Raw genomic sequence first — 22834 nt, 5'->3', positions numbered from 1 at the left:
CTGAATTCAAATCTAGTCTCAAATACTAGTGGTAAGCCCCTGGGCGAGTCACTTAACCCTATTTGCCTCAGTTTTCTCATCTGTCAAATGAGCCAGAGAAGGACATGGCCAACCAACCCCCTCTCTTTGTCAAGAAAACCCAAATGGGGTCATGAAGAGTGAAACAATGCCCACACTTCCCCTCTGCTCCCCACATTCACAAATATCTAATAGCTAAGCACCTGCTAGGTGAGAAACTCCTACTACACACTACAGCAATTGACATGGAAACAAAATTATCCAACACTTAAAAGAACATTTTTTAAAACAATAATATAGAAAAAAAATTCTCAGAAAGGATACAGTGAGCACAAGCCTGCCTCTAAATGGAAGTGAATCTTATCGGAAGGATGTGTTGACTCATTTGGCAGTGGGTCAAGTCTGAGAGGAGAATTAACTCTTCTTCGGCTGTCCTTTTAATGCCCTGTGCGAACAGGAAGTTGTGCCAATGGCTTGAACCTTCGTCACGTGGGCCAGGTTCCCCCTTTCTTTGAAGGGGAAAAACAAGTTAAGCCCACAGAACAAGGAGCTTGCTTTTAATAGACGCCGCATCCCTGAGAGTCATTTCTAGAAAAGCCTGGTTTGGGGGATGCAAAAAGAGGCAGCATTGGAAGAGGAGCTTTCTCCTGATAAAGAGAAAAAAGGAAATGATGTAATGATCCGTTGAAGAAGGGGAGTAGGAGAAAGATGGGGTGTTTGTTGACTGATCTCAGGCTTTTTTTTTAATCAAGTGAGATTTTTTTTTTTGTGGGTAGTAGAGAAGTAGCCAGAAAATTAAAGATTTGTGAGAGTCATCAGTCAATAAACATCTATTAAACCCCTTTTGTAAGCCAAGCACTGAAGTTTAACTGATGAAAGGGAAAAGCAAATAAATATATACAAACAAAATATGTGTATAGCTATCTCTGAAAATGTCTTTAAATTTAAATATACATACATATATATATATATACATATATATATATGGTAAAAAAGGAAATGATGAAAACAGAGGGAAGACACTAGAATTAAGAAGGGTTGGGATAGCCTTCCTTCTAAAAGATGAAATTTTGAGATTTTATTGTGGACTTCAAGGAAGAGAGAACATCGAGCATCCCAGATGTGGGGGAAAGCCAGAGAAAATGCCTGCAGACCAGATGGAGTGTCCAGTGTCACCCCCTGTACCTGGCAGAGAGGTGTAAGATGAATGGAAAGGGAAGAGGGAGGTAGAGTATGAAGGGATTGAATACCAAATCATATGCTAGAAAGAGGATTTTGGATTTGATCCTGGAGGCAATAAAGAACCTGTGGAGTTTACTGAGTGACTTAGATGGATATTTTAGGAAAATCATTTTGGTGGTTGCATGGAGGATGGATTGGAACAGACAGAGATCCTAGGAAGGCAGAACCACCGGACTGTTCCAGTCCACAAATGAAGTGATGAGGTCCTGCTCCAGAGGATAGAAGGAAATATATTTGAGAGAGATGGCAAAGGGGACATCAACAAGCATTGGCAACAGATTGGATATGGGGGCAAGAGATGGGGAGGAATCCAGGATGACACCTAGGTTGTGAGTGTGAAGGACAAGAAGGATGTTGTTGGCCTCTACAGTAACAAAGTAGAGAGGGGGAAACTGTAGGGGAAAGATAATCAGTTCAGTTTGGGACCTGTTGAGGTGAAGACTGATGTCTACTGAACCTCCAGGCTGAGGTGTCTGAAAGGTGCCTGGAGATGTGAGATTAGAGAGCTTGGGGCTGGATAAATGGGTTTGAGAATCATCAGCATAAAGATAGTAGCTAAATCCTCAACAACTGATAAGATCAAGAAAGGAAGCCAAGTAGAGGAAAAGACCTGGGACAAAACCCTCAGGGGCACCTTAGATTAGAGAGAATGCTCTGGAGGAGGATCCAGCAAAGGAGATAAAGAAGGAGCAGACTGATAGGTAGGAGACCCAGAAGGCATTCCAAAATCTAGGCAGAAGAGAGTATCAAGGAGGGAAGAGAGACCACAGTGGCCACGGCTGCCAAGGGGTCAAGGAGAATGAGGACTAAGAAAAGAACTTTGGATTTGGCAGTTAAAAAAATAGCTGGGAACTTTGGAGAGAGCAGTTTCAGAGGAATGAGGTCAGAAACTAGAATTGGAATTTAAGAAAAGTGAGAGGAGAGAAATTAGAAGTTCCTATCATAGAGAGCATTAAATTTTTTTTAAATTTTAACCACAAAGGCCAAAAAAGATAGAGGATAAACAAGGTGAAGATTTTTTTGAGGATGGGGGAGTCAAAGGAGTCTTGGACTTGCTGGGAGTGAGTAGACAGGGAGAGATTAAGAAAAAGAGTGTTCAAGTAGAGAAGATAAGATGGAATAGAATTATTTGTACACGTAGAGGAATTAGCCTAGGAAGGACCATCTCTTCATATAAGATAGAAGTGAAGGAGGAGATTGTAGGGGAAAGCATCTGTAAAATGTAAGATGAAGACTTTGAATGGCCTCTTTTTTTTTCCAGGAAATTTTTAGGAAAGGTTGTCCACTAAGAAGGTGAGGGAGGGGAAGCCATGGTACTTTTTAGGAGGGATGAAAAGGTTTGAAAACGCCGCTGTGGTGAGTGGGTCCTAAGTCTTTTGCATGTACCCTGAGTAGATATGAAACCTTGCTTCATACTGCCACTTATTTATTCTCTTACCTAACAGCTAGAAGCTCCCTCTCCTTGGGACCCTCCTGAGGAAGGGGAAGAAGAGGCCTCAAATGAGGGATGCTCCTCCTTCTGCAGGGCCTGAACCATAAGGATTCTCCACCTTCATCCAGGAATTCAGGATGGCCACCAAGTCAATTAAGGAAACTGCTTTATTCTAGGCAAATTCGCATTTACCATAGTCAGGGAGAAACAATTTAATATTTCCTATGTAGTAAGAAAATATTTCCAAAAAAATATCCCAGGGTCCCACAGGTCCTTTCTAGGAGTTAGTTGTATGAACCATTCCCTGGGAAAGAGCCACCAGCTGAGAGGATCTGAGCTGGAGTGAGGGGGTGGGTTAGGGAGAGATTGACCTCAAGATCCAGATGATTCCATTCAGAGGAAAAGGAAAAAAAACCATCCAGACTGGATAGTTTCTTGGAGACTGGATCTAGAAAACCTCAGAACTGGAGAGTTCCCTTTCTGAAGGTAGTGTTGATGTATTGAAGACAGCTTCTAGCAAATGGGACACAAGCTCAATAATTAGGCATGACAACAAAGCTGTTATTTCAAGAGCAGTATTGCCACCTGCCCAAGGAGAGTACAGGAGGTGGAAAACTCAAATGATGTCAGAATATACAATTTCAGTGCTCCTTCACAGTGGAATGGATGCCCTAGTTAAAATCTCTGGTGCAGGGCAGCCCAAAAGGAAGGATGCCTTCTCAGAGAGATTTCATGTTGGGCTCAGTGGTGCTGAAAGTCTTGAATGGCCCAACAAAGCCAGATCCAGTGTTAAGTACCGACTCCAGTAAAGGCAAGCCTCATGCCCTGAGATAAGGAGAATGGGCCAATGGAGTCCATTTGCCAGTTTAAGGCAGATTGGGTGCCAAGGAGAAATGTGACATGATAATCTTTTGGAAGTGGACAGCCCTGATTCCACCATTACATGATATTATGTCCTCATTTCAAATTGACTGCCCAAACTCTGCCACTCTCATAAACATGAATGACCTGGTTTGTTCAACTCAACAGAGAATATATGATATATCTGGTGGGTGCTGATACATCTCACAAAGGACTTGGTACAGAAGGAGGCATCGGCAAAATTCCTCCATTGGTACTAACACCAAAGAGGAAAGTTTAATTATCCATTCCTATTCTTCTACAAGGCACAAACCACTTAGGCAAATAAGTGACCACTTCCCAACAATCAGTGTCAATTCTGTCCCTCAGGGTAAATGAAAATATTATCTGCATATCTATCCCATATCTGCATCCCAGAACTCAGCAAGGACCTACCAGAACCTTCATCGTTCAAGGGTATCCTCTCACTATTAAATTACTGGACTTCAGTATCTATTAATTTAATAATATCTATTTAATAATACATGCTAAAGTCCAATAGCACATATATCTCATAGAGTATGTAATTATCTGGGAAATCAAGAGCTAGGTCCTTATAGGACCTTATAGGTCCTTATAGGGCTGTCCACTTCCAAAAGATTATCATGTCACAATCCTACTTGGCACTCAATCTGCAATAGAGGAAGGAGAGTGTCTGGGCTATTACTGGAGGTCTTAGCATCTGGTGGAGTCACAATCTATTTATGAAGGCTATTAACACTGAAGGACTTTTCTTTGTCCTGCTACTGTTTCTCGCCTTCCTTCTATCTATTAGCTCTCACTGGGACCTGACTTCCCCCAAATGACTGTGCCCCTAGGCATTCTTACACTACAGCAATGGCTATACTTTCATTTCTCCCATTCCCAAACCCCTAACCTTGCCCACATATTTATACCCACTAGTCCCCAAAAGAGAGCCAGAACACTCTCCTCCTCACTGCCACTTCCAGACTCATCCTTTACTTCCATCTCGACTTGAAAGAAATTTTCACCTAATTTAAGTTGTGGTTATAGAACACTAAACCCCCAAGACATCCTCCCTATTTTTTCAAGGCTAGCAGTTGGTTTACTGTGTTCCTCTTTTCCACAACTCCTACTCTTATTCCAGGAGACTTCAATATTCACATTGCTGCTTCCTCAAACTCCTTAAACTCCCAATTCCTCTGTTTTCTTGAATCTCATGACCTATTCCTTCAATATACCTTAGTCACACCCTGTATCTCACCATTACTCATACATATTCCACTTCCTTAATAAGAAATTCTGATACTCTTTTATCTGACCATAACCCCTTACATTCCCCCTCCTAAACCTGTTTGTCACCCTCATCCAGATCACCAGTTTTTCCAGCCCACAGTATTTTCTCAATCTATTCATTGTCCCTGTGTTGGCCTTTCCTCCATTTCCAATCTGGAGCCAATTTCATTTCAATCCTTCCTTGTTTTCTCTTCTTAAATCCCCTCACCTTAATTATCTTTATTGCTTTTGCCAAACCTCAGCCCTAGACTCCCACCATTTGTTTACTCTTCTACTTGGACACTGCTGTGTAAGAGTTGGGGGAAGTGTCAATAACCTGTCAATAAAACTAATCTGGTTCATTACAAATTCATGTTTTCCAAATTAAAAACTGGACTCTCACTGCAGCAAAATAGTTCTTTTATTCTTTAATGATTGATTCCCTATCTCACCCCACAGAAGCAATTCTAAGCCTTCTCTTCCCTATATCTCTTATACTTCCCCTGCCCTCTCTCCTCTCTCTCAGCCTTATATTTTACTGAGAAAACTGAGGCCATACCCAGCTGCTTATTCCATTCTCTCCATTTAAAATCCCTAATGGTTCTCTCCCACACTATTATGTAAAATTCTTAGCAGCACTTCTAACAAGTCATGCTCCCTCTGACATCACCCTTATGGTGACATATGTTCCCATGAATGATATCATGAAGCCCCCTGAATGAGGTTAGGGCCATCCTATTTTCTGAGAGTTGTGCTTTTACCGTGAAGGTGTATAAAACTTGCCCCAAGGAGGCAGAGCCACGATGGCAGAGAAGAGGAAGCTCTAAAACCAAGTTCTCCCAACGTTCTCCTCTATGCAATGTTAAAATAATGTCTCAAACTGAATCCTAGAGCAGCAGAGCCGACAAAAGGTCAGGGTGAAATATATTCCTGCCTAAAACAATGCAGAAGGTTGGAAAGAGAGGTTTCTGACTTTGAGATGGGGACTGGTCCAGAGTGCATATGGTAGCAACTCTAGCTATGACTCTTGGAGATGGTGAGAGCCACAGCATTGGAAGCTTTGGAAGCTCTTGGATCAAAGACTACTGGGGTATTGGACAACTGATCAGAAAGAGGTTACAGAGGACCCCTGGACTAGCACTGGGCATAGGATTGGGCACTATTTGGCAACTCCATTGTCCATACCTGCTTCCAGGTCAAAGTCCTAGGGCAAAGAGGAGCACTTTCAGTCACAAGGGAGCAGGGGCTCTGAGGAGCCTTATTAAGAAATAGTGCTTGTAACTGCAAGGGATCAAGGATTCTTGCCAAGTAACGCAGACCAGGAGAGAAGTGACCAAAGTTCACCCAGAATAACACCACTCTGGAAGCATCTAAAACTTCCAACCTCTCCCCATCTCTGAATTAGCTCTGAAAAGAGAAGCATAAAAAATGTCTGTTTGGTCCAGTACCTTGCTATACTCTCAGGTGAACAGAGACCACCTTTAACATAAAATTCAGTCAAGCTGAGAAATTGAACTGAGGCTGAGAAAATGAACAAACAAGAAGAAAGAACCTGACAATATTAAATAAGTTATATAAACAAACTTTATAGATTTTTAAATAAGTAAATAAATAAAATCATTCTAAAATCAAATAAGAGTGATGGAGGAACCATTGGGGAAAGAAATGAGTGATTTCCAAGAAAACCATGAAATAGAAATTAACAATTTAGTAAAAAGGTACAAAAATATTGAAGGAAAGAATTCCTTTAAAAAAATAAACTAGACCAGACTATAAAAGAGATACAAGATCTAACTGAAGTAAAGAACTCCCCCAAAACAAAACTGGCTAAATGGTAAAAAGAGATATGAACTTCACTGTTTAAAATAATTCCTTAAAAGCAAAATTGACCAAGTGAGAAAGGAAGTAGAAAAACTCACTGAAAAAAAATCCTGAAAAAATTAGAATTGGGCAAGTGGAAACTAATGACTCCATAAGAAGTCAAGAAACAATAAAACAGTCAGAAGAATAAAAAAATAGGGAAAAATGTGAACTATCTTATTGGGGAAATGACTTGGCAAAAAGATCAAGGATAGATAATTTTAGAATTATTGGACAGCCTAAAAGCCATGATCCAAAAAGAGTATAGACATTTCAAGAAAGTATAGATGAAACTGCCCTGATACCTTAAAACCAGGAGTTAAAATAGAAATGGAAAGAATCCTCTGATCACCTCCTGATATAGATTCCAAAGGAAAACCTCCCAGAAATATTATAGTCATATTTCAGAGCTCACAGATCAAGGAGAGAAAACTGCAAACAGCCAGGAAGAGACCATTCAAATACTATGGAGCCACAGTCAGGATCACAATCAGGACTCAGTGGCTACCATGTTAAAGGAGTGGGAAGACTTAGAATATGATATTCTGAATGACAAAGAAGTTAGGATTACAACCAAGAATAATTTAACCAGCAAAACGAAGTATAATCTTTTGTGTGTGGAGGGGAGAGGATGGATATTTAACAAAATAGAGGATTTTCAAGCATTCTTGATCAAAAGACTAAAGAGAAGCATAAAAAGAGAAATGAAAGAAATCATGAGACTTAAGTCTCATTTATATTCCCATATGGCAAGATGCAACTCCTAAGAACTTTTATCATTATTAGTGCAAGTTAGAAGTAGTTTATATAGACAGAAGACACATTATGAGTCAACTATGTTGAAGTGATCTAAAGAAAAACACAGGGGTGAGAAAGACTGATGCACTGGGAGAAGGGGAAAGGCAGAGGAAACATAAGGAAATTATGATTAACTGGTTAATGACTCATAGAAACAACTGCTAACTTGTGGAACCTTCATTGAGTGGTTGATCATTTATTTTGGCAACACAATAGTGACTATTTTCTTTTTTCTTTTTTAAAAGAAAGACATATCAGGGCCCCATGGAGTATAACACAGAGGGAGCTAATGGATGTTTTGTGACTGAGGAGAATGATGTTGGTGAGCAGAAAATTGGAACTTCTAAGCCTTTTTTTTTTCCAAGAAAAATTATTGCTAAATGATGTGTATGTCAAAATCAAGCTAACAAAGAACAAGGCTGAGTTCTCTTTAATGATCACTGAACCAACAGATGTTTGAAGTTGTAGATCCTCTCTTTTGTCAAGAGGTTCTTGTTGACATCAGGTGTCCATCCTGTCCATTCACATTGAGGCTTTATTTATCTCCAGCATCATGAATACATGAGGACTGCTTGTGGTTAAAAATGAATAGCATTAATTTTATTGACATATACACACATGTCATTAATATATATTACATATCTTTTCAGAGAAATTTGAAATAGACTTTTTATCATTTGATCACTTCCTTCTTATATTAGATACATTCGTTTTGTCTGTGCAGAAGCTTTGAGTAGTTTAGAGCTTTGCAGCATTGATGCTATAGAGCTGTGACTCCAAGCAAGTCTTTATTCCCAGGACAAATTTCCATAGTCCGAAGCTGGGATTTCTAAGGCACTAGAAAGAGGGAAGGGTGACTGGAATGTGGATGTTTTGTTGTAAGTCTGTATCATATCTTTGGGTTTTCTAGTATAGCTTTACTGCTGGTAGCCTAGGAAGAAGAGGAGTGCTGAATGAGCTCAGGGTCAGTGTTTGGCTTTTGTTAATATTCTCCACATCATTGATTATGAATCCTGGAAGTCTGCAATCATGATTTTTTAATGAGATAATTATTATAAAGTTCATCACAATGCCTCGCACATAATAAGTGCCATATAAAGTTAGCTATTATTGCTATTACTAATGTACCATTTCCATTTAGCAGTAGAAGATTTCTGTGTTCTACCTATCTTTTTATTTATTTTTTTTTTTAATTTAGAATATTTTCCCATGGTTACAAGATTCATGTTTCCCTCTCCTCCCCTAGATCCCCTCCCATAACTAATGTGCAATTCCACTGGGTTTTACATGTGTCATTGATCAAGACCTATTTCCATATTATTGATATTTGCACTAGGGTGATCATTTAGAACAGGGGTCCCCAAACTATGGCCCGCAGGTCACATGCGGCCCCCCGAGGCCATTTATCTGGCTCCCACTGCACTTCCAGAAGGGGCACCTCTTTCGTTGGTGGTCAGTGAGAGAGTGAGTTGTGGCAGCGGCACTCACATACAGTACTACTTCCGGTGACATAATTAATCCTTTGTGCAGTGCCTTGTTCTGAGAAGGAGGCGCCTTGCAAAGCATTATGTGGCTGCACAATGGAAGATGTCAGCATGGTGAGCGGCGATCTGGGAGAGGGGATTCTGTACTGTGCATACTGCTGCCCTGTATAGTGGTGGCAGTGATGGGGCTGTGCAAGGTGTGATGGGCCCGTCCCAGCCAGTGCTACAGCCTCCGCTATCCCAGACAGCCGTATACAGATTTGTTCATAATTTTTTTTGTAGTCGGGCCCTCCAATGGTCTGAGGGACAGTGAACTGGCCCCATGTAAAAAGTTTGGGGACCCCTGGTTTAGAGTCTATATCCCCAATAATATCCACATCCATCCATGTGATCAAGCAGTTGTTTTTCTTCTGTGTTTCTGCTCCCACAGTTCTTTCTCAGGATGTGGATAGCATCTTTCTCATAGATCCCTCTGAGTTGTTCAGGGTCACTGCATTGACACTAATGGAGAAGTCCATTACATTCGATTGTACCACAGTGTATCAATCTCTGTGTACAATGTTCTCCTGGTTCTGCTCCTCTCATTCTGCATCAATTCCTGGAGGTTGTTCCAGTTCACATGGAATTCCTCCACTTTATTATTCCTTTGAGCACAATAGTATTCCATCACCAACAGATACCACAATTTGTTCAGCCATTCCCCAATTGAAGGGCATCCCCTCGTTTTCCAGTTTTTTGCCACCACAAAGAGAGCAGCTACTTGTACTTTGGTACAAGTATTTTTCCTTATGATCTCTTTGGGTCTACCTATCTTTTTAGAAGGACCAGTTTGCATCAATTAACCCATAATAGGCAGCTCTGGACAAACGGCAATTACATACTCTCTGTGTGATCTCTTTAGAAACAACAGGACTAGTAACAGCAAAGAAACTGTTTTTGAAATGTGCCATAGTCAACTGTCCACTTTGAGAGACTTGCCTAATAGTTGCTTTACTCTTGCTACCTCTGGCTGCCTCCTTAGATTCTACTCAGCATAGTTTCAATGGCAGAAACCTCTAGAGACATAGCCTTTGCCCAGTCAAAATGACCAAAGGGGAAAACTGCTGGAGAATTTGCTTTGGATTATCCAAGGCTATAGTCTTTTCTAGGTCCCACTTGAAAGAGGCAGACTTGTTGTTGTCTTGATAAATGGGGGTCATTAAGATATCCAGGTGGGAATTGTGACTTCTCCATAACCTAGAGTCCAATAAGTCTTCCTTCTCCTATCATGTGGAAGCAAGTGTCTATAAATTATTTTGGACTAAATATGAAATCCTCTGCATTTTCCACAAAACTTGACAGAGAAGGCTAAAGGCTGGATTTTCTTAAGATTCATGACCTACCAATGGTCCCTTGTATGGGCCATGATCTGACCTGGGGCATCTGCCACTGTAGCCTAATCTGGCCTAGGCAATATTATGCCATCAATATAGTGGTGTATATCAATGCCTTGGGTAAACAAGTTTCTTTCAGGTGTTTGTCCACTCTAATGTGGCAGTTTAAGGAGAGTTCAGTTAATCCTGGTGAAGGACAGTGAAACTCTATTGGTTTCCTTTCCATGAGAAAGCAAACTGCTTCTGACTTATCTCAGCCATAAAAAGAGGGGAAAATGGGAAAGTTGATCATCCCATACCACTGTTATCTGGCAGAGGAATGACAGTTTGGGTTTACAACTCAAGGATGCAGGACCTTTGGGTTTACATTTGGGTTTACATTTTGGACCCACTGCGAAGAAGCATAAGAAGCAGGATTTAAATACACCTCCAAAAGGGAAGAGTGATTAGGAGGGAGCAGCAACTGTGAGGAGTGACTAATATCTTATCAGAGGGGGAGAAGTGGTTAATGTCTGATCGGATCAAAGGCTCTGGCAGTGGTAAGTTGCCAGAGATATCAAAAGATGTACTCCCACCTTGAGGTCATTGAGGTCAAGGCAGCCCCTTCTGACAACTTCATTTAACATTTTCCCCCTTTTGATAAAGAGTTCTGTCATCACTGACCAAAGGAGGTATGTCAAGGAATTCTGTGGCCTGTTAAACTCTATCACTCAACCCATATCTGGCATCTTGGGGAAGTGGTTTACTATTGCTGTCATCTGCTTCTTTTTCTGGGTCAGATAGACCTTGAAATCACTAGTAGTGGGCTGGGCTCTCCATCAGAGACTGGGTCCTTCTTTAGAGGCGACAGATATTTCCAGGTGTTAATTCTTTTTAGCTTTCCAGCAGAGTGGTTAGTCAGGAAGACTTTCATGGGGTCCCTTCCATATGGACTGCAGGCCATTCTTGTGCAGGTGTCTTCTTCAATAGATGCAGTCTCCAAGTTCCAGCTACAAGGTAAATTGGTCTGTGACTGGGTCCTTAGAAAATTGAGAAACAAGATGGTTAAGGTCTCCAAGGCTTTGAGTGAGTCCCCTGCAGTAGGACAGAAGGTGGTGATGGAGTTGCAATGGGGTGAAGGGAAGGGCATTGGGCACCCAGGGACAATCTCAAAGAGTAAAAAGTAAAACTTTCCAAAAGGGGTCATCTAACAGTTCAGAATGAATAAGGAAAGGGCTCTGTCTTTAGCTCTGAAAACATTCAGGTGATATCTGGGAGATCAGTGTTTTAAGAAATTAAAAGAATCTACTGTGCATGATCATAATGTCTTGGGAAGAATGAATGGACTCTGTCTATATAATGAGTGAAATTCTCTGGAAGCTCTATTTTTAATTTTAACATTAATTTATTAAAAGACCACTCAAGATTTCTAGCTAGCTAGTTAGTGAACTTCCTCCACAGTCTGAACAGATATCATAGATCTCAAGCAGGGGCAGAAAGCAGAACCAAGAGAGGGGGAGATAATCATGAAGAACCAAGCAGCTAAGCCCAGCAAGAAAAGAGAAAAGAGTGACTATCTGTCTCACAAGCCAATATATATTTCTTCTGATGTCATCATGCAGTCCCACCCTTGGACATCTCTGATTGGAAAACAGACATGGAAGTTGTTTCAGTGACTTCATCTCCTCCCTCATAACTTCATCGGAGAAAAAGGCTGGTCTCAGGAGGATATCAAAATACCTTTCTCACTATGTGGCTGGACCATCTGGCAAGAGCTGACTGACTTCATTACCTAAGATATAATTTTTTTTTACAGATTTACAGTTAAATAAGGAGCAGGTCTCCACTTTGCTTATAACAAAAGCCAGCCCAGTGATATATACCCTTTACCCTATTACCCATAACAAAGACAAAAGATCTTGACAAAAGAAGGAAAGAAGAGATAATTTGTAGTTTTAAATTAAAAAGTTTTGGGGGACCAAAAGGGGAAACCATTTCATGATTCAATATTATAGTTCAATATTATTTTTACACAGTCTGGTATAATCTTTTTGACGCTGGCACTTTGCATTTCTCTGAAAATATATGACCAAAAATATTAGGGGGGATGCAGAAAAATTGGGATACTAAAACACTATTGGAGAAGTTGCAATCTGATCCAACCATTCTGGAGAGCAATTTGGTGCTATACTCAGAGGACTTTAAAGCTGTGCATATCCTTTGATCACTTAATGCTATACTAGATCTGTATTCCAAAAAGTTTTTTTTTAAAGGGAAAAAGACATATTTATGCAAAAATATTTGTTACAGGTCTTTTTGACTTAGCAACAAATTGGAATCAAGGGGTTGCTCATCAATTGAGAAATGACTGAACAAGCTGTGGGATATGATAGTGATAGAATACTTTTGTGCTATAAGAAATGACAAGCAGCATGATTTCAAAAAAATCTGGAAAAACCTACATGAACTGATGCAAAAAGAGCAGAAGCAGAAGAACACTGTACACAGTGGCAACAATATTTCTTAATGAACAACCGTGAATGACCTAGTTATTTACAGCAATGCAGTGACCTAAGACATTAGTAGAGACTCATGATGAAAAATGCCCTCTGACCTCTGAGAAAGAAATGAGTCTGAATGCAGACTGAAACATACTATATTTCATTTTCTTTCTCCTTGTTCTTTTTCATTTGATATTTACTTTCACAAAATGACTAATATGGAAAGATATCCTACATGATTACACATGTAAAATATATATCAAACTGTCCTGGGAGGGTGGTGTAGGGGAGGAAGGAAGAGACAGAGGTCAGAAAATGGGAGAGAATTTGGGACTCAGAACTTAAAAAAAGAATGTTGAATTGTTTTTACTTGTAATAGGGGGAAAATATATAAAAAGGAAAATATGTGACCAACATGGAATGATTTAGCAGCACTATAATTGTTATATAAACTTTAAAATGCATCATGTGCCGTCTATGTGACAATGAGAAGTAGAGAAATGCACATTTAATTTCTCAGGGTGTTAAATCTGCAACCCAATTCTCAAAAAAGGAAAAGCAGAATAATGGAAGGCTTTTTTAGGTTTTAAAAACTGAACCCCACAGTCTATCTACACAGTAGCTTACATGTGTTTGATTTTCATTCATTGAAAGGCACTCAGTGAAGAAGTTACTGGCCCATGTTGTCAGTTGTGTATCACCACTATTTTGAATCAAAATTTTGAAACAGATTAAAATGTTTTATTATTACATTATATTAGATCGTGGCAGCCTCCAATCCTATTAAAGGTACAGGAAAGGAATGATTTAGGAGCTTTGGATGCATAATTTAATTGCCAAGCCACTGTCGAGGGATTGATTTAAATAAGTTTTGATAAAAGTTCATGATCTTTTTCTGCTCAGCATAAAGTGCAGAAAGATTCTGAATGTTGCTTAACTCTTTGCTAAATATAAAATTAGTTGAGCATGCGGCATTTCTATCTCAATCACTTTGGCAATGTCTCTTAGAACAACTACTAGGAGGTAACCTTTAACTAATTTGGTATTGACACATGGAGCAATGGTGAAAATGAATCTCATTAGCCATCTTGATTTAATTAAATGTACAATAAGCTTTTAGCAATTTCTTGAGCACATATACATACTAGTCGGGATGCTTATAAGTATTTCTGGATTGAAATGTGCACTTAATTACCTTCAGAGAGAAGAAGAGAGAAAAAAAGTAATAAAGATAGAAGGTGCTCATTAAAGGATGTTGCTGACTTAAGTCACACTTGGGTATGAAAATGAAGTTTGTCTAAAAATACCATCATAGTGACATAGTTCAGACAACATTTAAAAAATGGATAGATATTTAGCTGTAAAAATAAAAAAGCTAAAAACAGAGCAAAGGTCACCAAAGTTTGTAAGCCTGACAATGAAATAAAATAATATTAATGGAAGGAAAAAGATTAAAATAGTATAAACATGCCTTAAAACACACCAGATAATAGTGAAATTAATCCTAGTCAAACATCCATCCTATTAGGAAATGAAATACTTTTCCTACACATACAACTTTTGGCCATTGTAAGATTCTAAGATATTTGATTTGTAATATTTTTCTGAGCTTATTAACTTCAGGAATTTGCTTTTTAAAAAGAAACAAACCTTACTTTCTATCTTAGTATCGAAGTCTAAGACAGAAGAGCAACAAGGGCTAGGCAATTGGAGTTAAACGACTTGTCCAGGGTCACAGAGCTAGGAAGTGTCTGAAAGAATTTGCTTTTAATAAAAGATATTACTTGCTCAAACACAGATCAGTGAAAGAGTATCAAATAAATATACAGAGCCATCATACTATTTGAATACTTGGAGCATAAAAACTCAGAATGCCTGTGAAGCTTTCAAAAAAGACAAAGGTAAACTTTGTTTTTGACTATTGCGCCATCTTTCATGACAGTAATAGTTCAATGTTAGTAGTATAGGTAATAATTCAATGGCATGTAACGGAAAGGATATTATTCGCTTGGTTTTTGCTAATAAAATTATCTGTAAAATTCAAAATATGCTTGCAAAAATATTTTGAATCCTAAACAGATTCCGTATTCTCCCCTGGTTGGGAATAGCTCAAACAATAAAATTCCAGATCATTGTTAGAAATCTGCTGACACTCAACACAATGAATACCAGTGGGAAAAGCTAGGCAAAAAAGAAAAAGGCAGTGTATGTAAAATACCCTCCAAAATATCAACGCTCCTGTAAACCTCCAGAGTACTTATTATCCTCAGCAGCATTAGACTGCGGGTAAAATTCATGCACCATGAACTTTTGTTTGCTGCCTTCCTCTGCAGATCTCTTTGCATATATCTGATAAACCTTGTTCTTCCCTCTCTCAGTCCATCAGTGTGGATGACTGGTTCAAGTCTATCCTAAGTTCAGTTTGACTCTGACTAGAGATTGCATTTTTCCAACAAATTCAATCTTCCCCAGAGTCTTTGACTTAATCCAGTTCCTCAGCTCCACTGGCTGGGTCATGTGTGATGGCTCCACCATGATTCCTGATCAGCACAAAGAGAGATTGAGTATTAATGGTGGCATTGAGTACTTCATCATTTGGTTCTTCTTTGGCGTGTAGAGTTGGACCAATTTAAAAAGCAACTCTTGCAGTCCCTACTGCAGAAGCCAAATGATGCAAACACATATCTATATGATGTGTTTTAAAAGGCAAACTTCCAGCCAGAATAGAGTGCATCGAATTGTAGGCTGCTTCAGTTTCCTGCATAGCTGTGCATTTTGCCTTGTTATCCACAGACTGAATGCTGGGAAAAACAATGAAGTTCCCAAGAACTACAACAACAGCCACTATCACCATAATGAAAAGATGAAACATAAAAGAGTGCAACTATGTGTTAGTCTTTCAAGTGTATTAAAGGGTAGGAGACCCCAAACTCCCTCTCCTAAATACAAACTGGCAGAAAAATTCCTTATTGTTCTATCCAAATTTTTCTCTCTGAAATTTAGATGTGTGTTCATCTGACTAGGTTAAGAAACTACTTAACAGAGTTTTTGAGAAAAAGAAACAAAAATTAACAAACAGAACCAAGGCTAAACGGAACACAAAATTTCCCAGGCCTATTAAAGGAAACTCCAGTTTGCAGATTAATTTTTTTTTCTATTTACACTAAGAGGCCAGGTATTTCTCCAGGGTCTCACTCAAAGGGAGTATCTCAGAGAGCCGTAACCCTAGGTATTCTCTATGCTGCCCCTCCAGTCTCCAAACCCAGTAGGTTTTCAATATGCCTTGATATCCTTGACAAAGTAAGCTCAGATTCCCAGGTTTTGATTCTTCCTTGAACCGTTCAACTTGGGCTTTCTTGGACTACAATTTTAAATTATCAGATAAAACAAATAATGAATAAAAGTTTAGCAAACTAGAACTGGAAAGTTTTCCTAATCTAGTAGTTAGTTCTCCTCCTTTCCAGATTTATTCAAGAATGCAAACACTCTAAGGAGAAGGCTTTACTTTTAAGTTAACACAATGACTTTAGTAGAGCTAAATAAATGTAAGCAAAATTTCCTTTAATAGAAAGTTGATTTGTGAATTTCTCCATAGTTCTTCCACGCCTGAATTTTGCAGTTCACATGATTGAGTATAATGAAGCCTTCTACTGTATCAATCACAATGCGGACACAAGCTTATAACTGTGCCCAATGGCATGAAGAAACACAGGTTGTAAAGAGTCAGGTCAAACTTGAAGTAGGTATGATATGGGTAAAGCTATGATGAGTGGGCAGGATCTCCAGATTTAACTTCATCTGTAATAGGCTAAGCTTTAAGACTTCCAAACTCTTAAGGCAGTGTGGTATGATGGGAATCTCTCCTCTTTGCAACTTTTAGTCCTCAATTTAAATCAAACTATTGAACTTTCATGGCCATCAGGGTTTTTGGATCTTAGGACTCTGATTTTGACAGATGGAGACATCTTAACAAGATTCCTGCAATTCCAAATTCACAGTAAAAACATTATAAATATCAATTGCATTTTAAATAAGCATTTAAAAGTATTTTAACATCATTTTCTTAACAACTAAATCTATAACCCCAAAGATTCTAATTTAAAATTATCAAATATCCACATTACAGATAAAGTGAGGCAACTTGTTCTAAGATCACACAGTTAGCAAGTTTCTAGATTCCTGTATTTTTTAAAACTCTTTGCCTTTATGCCAAATAGCAAAATAAATCCTGACTTATCAAGAGCAACTTTAAAATAAGACCTGAATAAGTTCAATTACACCTGCATCTATATTCCCAAGTAATATTATTCACAATTTAGCTAAAGCCATCTACTATTAGCATTTCATAAAGAGCCCATTATTATCAATAAGCTCATTTTTAATGACTAGTTGGTGACTAGGAAGCCAGTTTCCCAGATTTGAATTATAATCATCTACAAAACTTAATTTTGGGGTTCAATTAAACCTAAATCTCTAATATTTGCGATCAATTCCCAATCAAAGTTTTAACAAATTTTTTAAAAGCTGGTAAAAAAAATCAAGCTGCAGTCACCCTTTAACTGCCTCTCTATGTAACTTATCTTTCTCATAGTTCTGCTTTAATAGCATAGATTTCTATAGCTCATTCCAAAGGTAAGGGGCTTGTTCAAATGAATTAGTTGGGGAGAGAAAAAAGAGATTCTGGATCCAGATTCCCATTTCCTCTCCCTGGCAGACTCTCTGCCCCCTCGTACTGAAAAGGATGGGGAAAAAAGGGGAAAAAAGCTTGCTTTCTGCTCAGTGGACACACACACACACACACACACACACACACACACACACAGCATGCTTTAACACAATTAGCATTTCACAAGGACAGACCCAAAGGCAACCAACAGTAGTGGTGATGCTTCTTAAAATAATATCGTTTGCACAAATGTAAGTTCTCCTCTATATCCTTGGAAATCCATCAATTTGAGCCAGACTAATTGGTCTTTTTAATGGAGTCTCTTGTCAGAGGAGGAAGAGAGTGGCATCTGGGGGCTCCTTAGCATACTCTGTAGCTTATACTGAAACTTGTGGCAATTTTTCTTTCCCTATATTTTTATATTAGAAGGATAATGGAGGAGGAATGTGTAAAGGCTGGGAAGAAAGTGGAGGTCTGTTTCAGAGCCTCATTAAAGACTACCATATCTCTGAAAAGCTTTCACCTGATTTTTAATTTGTTTTCCTCCTCTTTTAATTTGGAGACCTCTTCCTTAAGGTCACAGATCTCATTCTCAACCTGCCTGTTTCTTGATCTTAATTGCTGGATATTTCCTTGAAGGGAGGAGAGTTTAGATTCAGAGTCCTGCTTGGTTGTTTCAAGGAGTCACTGAGAAACAGTATCCCACTTAGAGCCCTCAAGCTTGGGGCCAGCAGAATCGAGTTAAACCCCCCTCCCCAAATTAATTTTGTCATAATCAAAGGAACCCCATTATGGCCAGCAGTGTTGGAGGTTAGCTTTGGTTAAATTCTGCCAATTATCCAAACACTTTCAAGTCCATGGTCAATAATGTGAAAACATGCATGCAGCAACAGTCCCTTTAGGGCAAACTGTCCAAAAGGGACCTAAAATTTTCCATTGGTTATTAACAGTTTGATTAAAGAGGCAGGAACTCAACTGGTAAAGAGATGGGAGTTCAGAAATTTAAGAGACTAACCCAAGCTGGGCTGCTAAATTGAATCTGGACTGGATATAGAGGGCCCTGTGCTGGTAACCAGGCACCAGAGGTTGAAAATGGCGGCCAGTTGGGCAGGGGCCTTCAAATCCCATTCTTGACACCATATATCAACCTGAAATAAAAAATGATTACTGTCAAAGGTTAATAAGTTTCTGATGGACTTTGTGTTGTTTATAATTGTTCTAAAACATCTGGAGAGTAAGAGTGAGAGAAAGGGTTTAAAAGAACTTATGCATTTTAAAATTATTTTTATAGAACTGGAGATATTATGTAGTAAATTTTGAGTGGATATTCCTTAAACATTAAATGAAGAGAAATCAGTTTAACAGGACAAATAAAGACAATCCCTCAAAATGTAAGAGTTATTGTTTTAGTAGTTGAGAAAGGAAGATCTGATTAAGCAGAGTGAACTTGGCAGAAATATTCAAGAAAAGTTTCTATAAATTGGAGATTAAATGAAAAATAAATAAGTAATGGGGAGGGAAGAAAGCTAGCTGACTCAGTGGTTTCAGAGCCAGGCCTACAGACAGGAGGTCCTAGGTTCAAATCTAGCCTCAGATACTTCCTAACTGTGTGATCCTGGGCAAGTCACTTAACCCCCATTGCCTCGCCCTTACCACTCTTCTGCCTTGGAAACAATACACATATTGATTCTAACATGAAAGATGAGATTTAAAAAAATAAGTTATTAAGACATTTAATTGGATGTTTTCTAAACAATTAAGTGGTAGAAATTACTTTCGTATTAATAAAAAATTCTACTGAAAATAATATGGTTGTTTTGTGTTTATAATTTTAAGAATTTTTTTGTCTCCTCTAAAGGGAAAGAAGTTTGTTTACATAAGCAACTGACACAATGTGATGATTATTTAGGGAAATTCCTTCTGTTACTTATTGATAAATTTTCAGAACATATTCTTTAAAATATTTTTATATTTGTTTAAAAAGGCATCTTAAAGAATTTTTGGTACTTTTATATTATAGGGAAATATGGAATTGATAATAACCAAATTTTAACAATAATATGCTAATATTGAAAGAAATGAGCAAACTAAAGTTTGGAGATCAATCAGTTTGAAATGCTATTGGAATAAATATTATTGAAAGGAGAATGCTTGATGGAAATTTTACCTTTGGGAAGTGGGGGATTTCATGTTTATTTTATTGGGGACAGCAGTACTAAATATTGCAGTTTGATTTGAAGGTAATATAAAGAAGAAACTGTAAGGAGTTAGGACTGCCCTGAAAACACTTGAGTTCTTTGTGCAAATTATATTTAAATTAAATTTAATTATGTGCTTTTAAAAAAGTGAGCTAATTGGGATAGATTAAAACTTAATATGTGACTGCCTCTTTGACAATTGTGAATTGTTTAATAAAAACCCTGGGATATGATAAGCATGGCATATTTGCCTTGTTATTTTATTGATTGCCTGTAAATATCTCACACTGGACAATTCCGTATGAAGTTTTCAAAGTATATGTGTATATATATATAAATCAAATGTACATATCAGTAATTTTGTTATTTATGTGATCTAATGAAAAGTTACTTCATGTTACCAAATTGTACTAGGGATAAAATTAATTCCTGATATGAATTTGATAATTTATTGGATCTAGTGTTTAAATGGTAAATTCTTCTAAAATCTTGACTTGTTTGGGTCACTGAAATTCTTTTGAGTCAGTGTAATCCCTATTATAGCTTTAAATGCTGAAGGAGCAATATAAATTGTTTGAAATTGCTTGAAAATGTAATGGATAATACCGTTTTCACTGTGAAATTGCTTGATTTCTTAGAGATTTCTGTCCCAAGAAATCTTGGAAATGTTTGATTTTATAATCCAAAAGTAAAAGTAATACTTAGTGAAGTTTATTTGAATTATGATGGTAAGTCAAGTAGAAGAAGGGGAGAGAAGTGCTGTATTCAAATATGAAAGAAACAGGTTGTTAAGGGACTTTAATCAAAGTCAATTAGAAAGTTTAAAAAAAAGCCTCTTGGGAGAAATATGTGTTTGTTCAATAGGAATGGCTGTTGTATTTTATCATAGGCTTTTTCTGCATCTGAGATAATCATGTGATTTTTGTCGGTGTGCTTGTTAATATGGTCAATTATGTGGATGGTTTTCCTAATATTGAACCATCCTTGCATTCCTGGTATGAATCCCACCTGATCATAGTGAATAACACTCCTGATCACTTACTTTTTTTTTTTGCTAGTATCCTATTGAAGATTTTTGCATCTATGTTCATTAAGGAGATTTGTAGTTTTCTCTGTTTTTGGTCGTGTATGTTCTAAGTAAGTAGGAGTATGAGGAATTAAAGCAGAAAGAAAGTTGTAATCTGTTTGCATTAGCAGACTATGAGCAGTGGGTTTGAGGATAAAAAGTTTGAATGTTTTTAAATGGTAGAATAAGTTTGGAGCTATGGTTAATTTGTATACTATTTTGTGATTTGTTTAATTTTTAAGAACTGTCTTATTTCCCCACTAAAAAAAAAAAGAAAGAAACTTTTTAAGGGAAGTTTAAAACCTCCTAAGAAGGGATGAATTGAAATAATATATCTTTGGATAGTTCCTCCAGCCTATAGAAATCAGATGAGAAGGGTTCAGTTTTGGCTCCGTTAGACTATTCCCTCAGGAGCCCTTGGTCCAATGATTCATCAGTTTTCTGTCTGAACTTCTCCAGCAACCTTGGTGGAGAAGGTACTCTCATGCCCTGATCCCTTCGGGTAGGGAGTTACCCTCCTTCCAGTAGCAACAATGGAATAATCCTGGAGTTTTCTTAGCAATGATGGGAGTTCCCTTGTCTCTACCCCAGCTCCACTCTCATTCCCTAGGCTCGTCATTCTGATCTCAGCTGGAACCTGAATCTCTGGCTCAGAATACACTGGATCTGTTCCTGGATGGGGCCTCTCAGTGGCCACCCCAAATAGGAGAGAGCCTTTCCCTTCTGTGACCACCAATTCCAATAGTTCTCCCTCAACTTTTAATTGCATAGTCTCTAGTCCAGTTTACTTTCATTTTTATGCTGGCAGTGAACAACCAGGGAATGATGGACTTCTCTCTTACTTTACCCTCAGGAATCCTCTAATGAGTCAATCCCTCTGTTTGACTAGGAGCCAGCTCCCAGTCCCATAGAAGTTCTAATCCCATATATTTCTAGTAGAGCTCTTATGACTGAGAGCTCTGTGGTGTTCTGCCATCTGAACATTCCATATTTGCTATTTATAGGTTTCTTTTCTCAACTCAACTGTGATGGGACCCACAAATTCAATCTCATCTGGTCCCCAACTGCCACTGGAAAACCAAATGTAGAAGTTAGTTCTAATGTCTATACTTTAGTTCAAATTGGATGTTGGGATAAAATGAGGCACTTATATGTCTCTTGAAAAGTTAACAAAAGGAAGTTTGATAAGCCTTATACAGTAAGAACATAGTGTCACTTAGCTTGCCTGCATGTGGCCCCCTTCATCTCCATATGGAAATATGTCTGGTTATTAGGGCAGGATATGGTGAAGAACATAATGATCTATATGGTTTTCAGAAATCTACCAAGTCAGAGGAGCCTAAACTGCTCAAGGTTAGGACTTTTGATACCTTTGTGTGACTAGAAAGCTGTGTTGGAAAACTGTGGCCAATCAAGTCCTGAGAACATCTTTTTTTCCTCTTAGGGAAAGCTAATATTTTTTGAAGGAAAGAGTAAGAAAAGTCTATTCTATGTTATAGGTGAGGAGAAGGAAGCTAGGTCAAGGAAACTAATAAATATAAGTCAGATCATAGGCATGTTACAACCTTCAACCATTTGATGAAACCATCTCTAAATGTGAAGAGGATTTTTGGATATTTATTTCTAGTGATTCCTTGCCAAGAGAAAGATTACTCTGGAAAGCACAGGATTGATAGTCAATAATTATAAATCAAACTTGAACAGCATTGGCTAGCTCTTTGCCATGATGAAAATTTTGTGAAGGGATTTCTTTTATTACTATAAAAATTCCCCCCCCCCAAAAAAATTCCCCAGAAGTATCCTGCTTTCCAAAATCTCTCATTCCCTTTCTTAATTAAAAAAAAAAGAAAGTCCAAGTTTTTGCACAAACAAAATCAATACAACCAAGATTATAAGGGAAACAAAAAGTTGGGAAATTTTTTTATAGCAACCATCTCTGACAAAAATCTCATTTCTCAGATATATAGAGAACTGACTTAAATTTTTAAGAATATGTCATTCCCCAATTGATAAATGATCAAATAAGAACAGGCAGTTTTCAGGTAAAGAAATTAAAACTATAGCACCTAAAAATGCTCTAA

General features: G+C 38.1%; 1 long non-coding RNA gene across 2 annotated transcripts in view; it reads right to left on the bottom strand.

Moving 5' to 3' along the window:
• LOC103094386 (uncharacterized) overlaps positions 1–22834 on the bottom strand; it is a 38248-nt gene that overhangs the window by 1659 nt on the left and 13755 nt on the right. The window contains exons 2-3 of one of the 2 annotated variants that reach the window (XR_001624892.2): positions 18505–18637; positions 343–16801 (exon numbers count right to left, since the gene is read on the bottom strand). This is a non-coding gene — a long non-coding RNA (uncharacterized LOC103094386). The remainder of the gene's footprint in view (positions 1–342; positions 16802–18504; positions 18638–22834) is intronic. The other variant, XR_008912165.1, reaches the window with a different exon arrangement.

This window comes from Monodelphis domestica, chromosome 5 (assembly GCF_027887165.1).
Source record: "Monodelphis domestica isolate mMonDom1 chromosome 5, mMonDom1.pri, whole genome shotgun sequence".
In the NCBI taxonomy this organism is placed as follows: domain Eukaryota; kingdom Metazoa; phylum Chordata; class Mammalia; order Didelphimorphia; family Didelphidae; genus Monodelphis; species Monodelphis domestica.
Note: the sequence above shows the minus strand (reverse complement) of the source record. Positions and strands in the feature narration are given on the sequence as shown.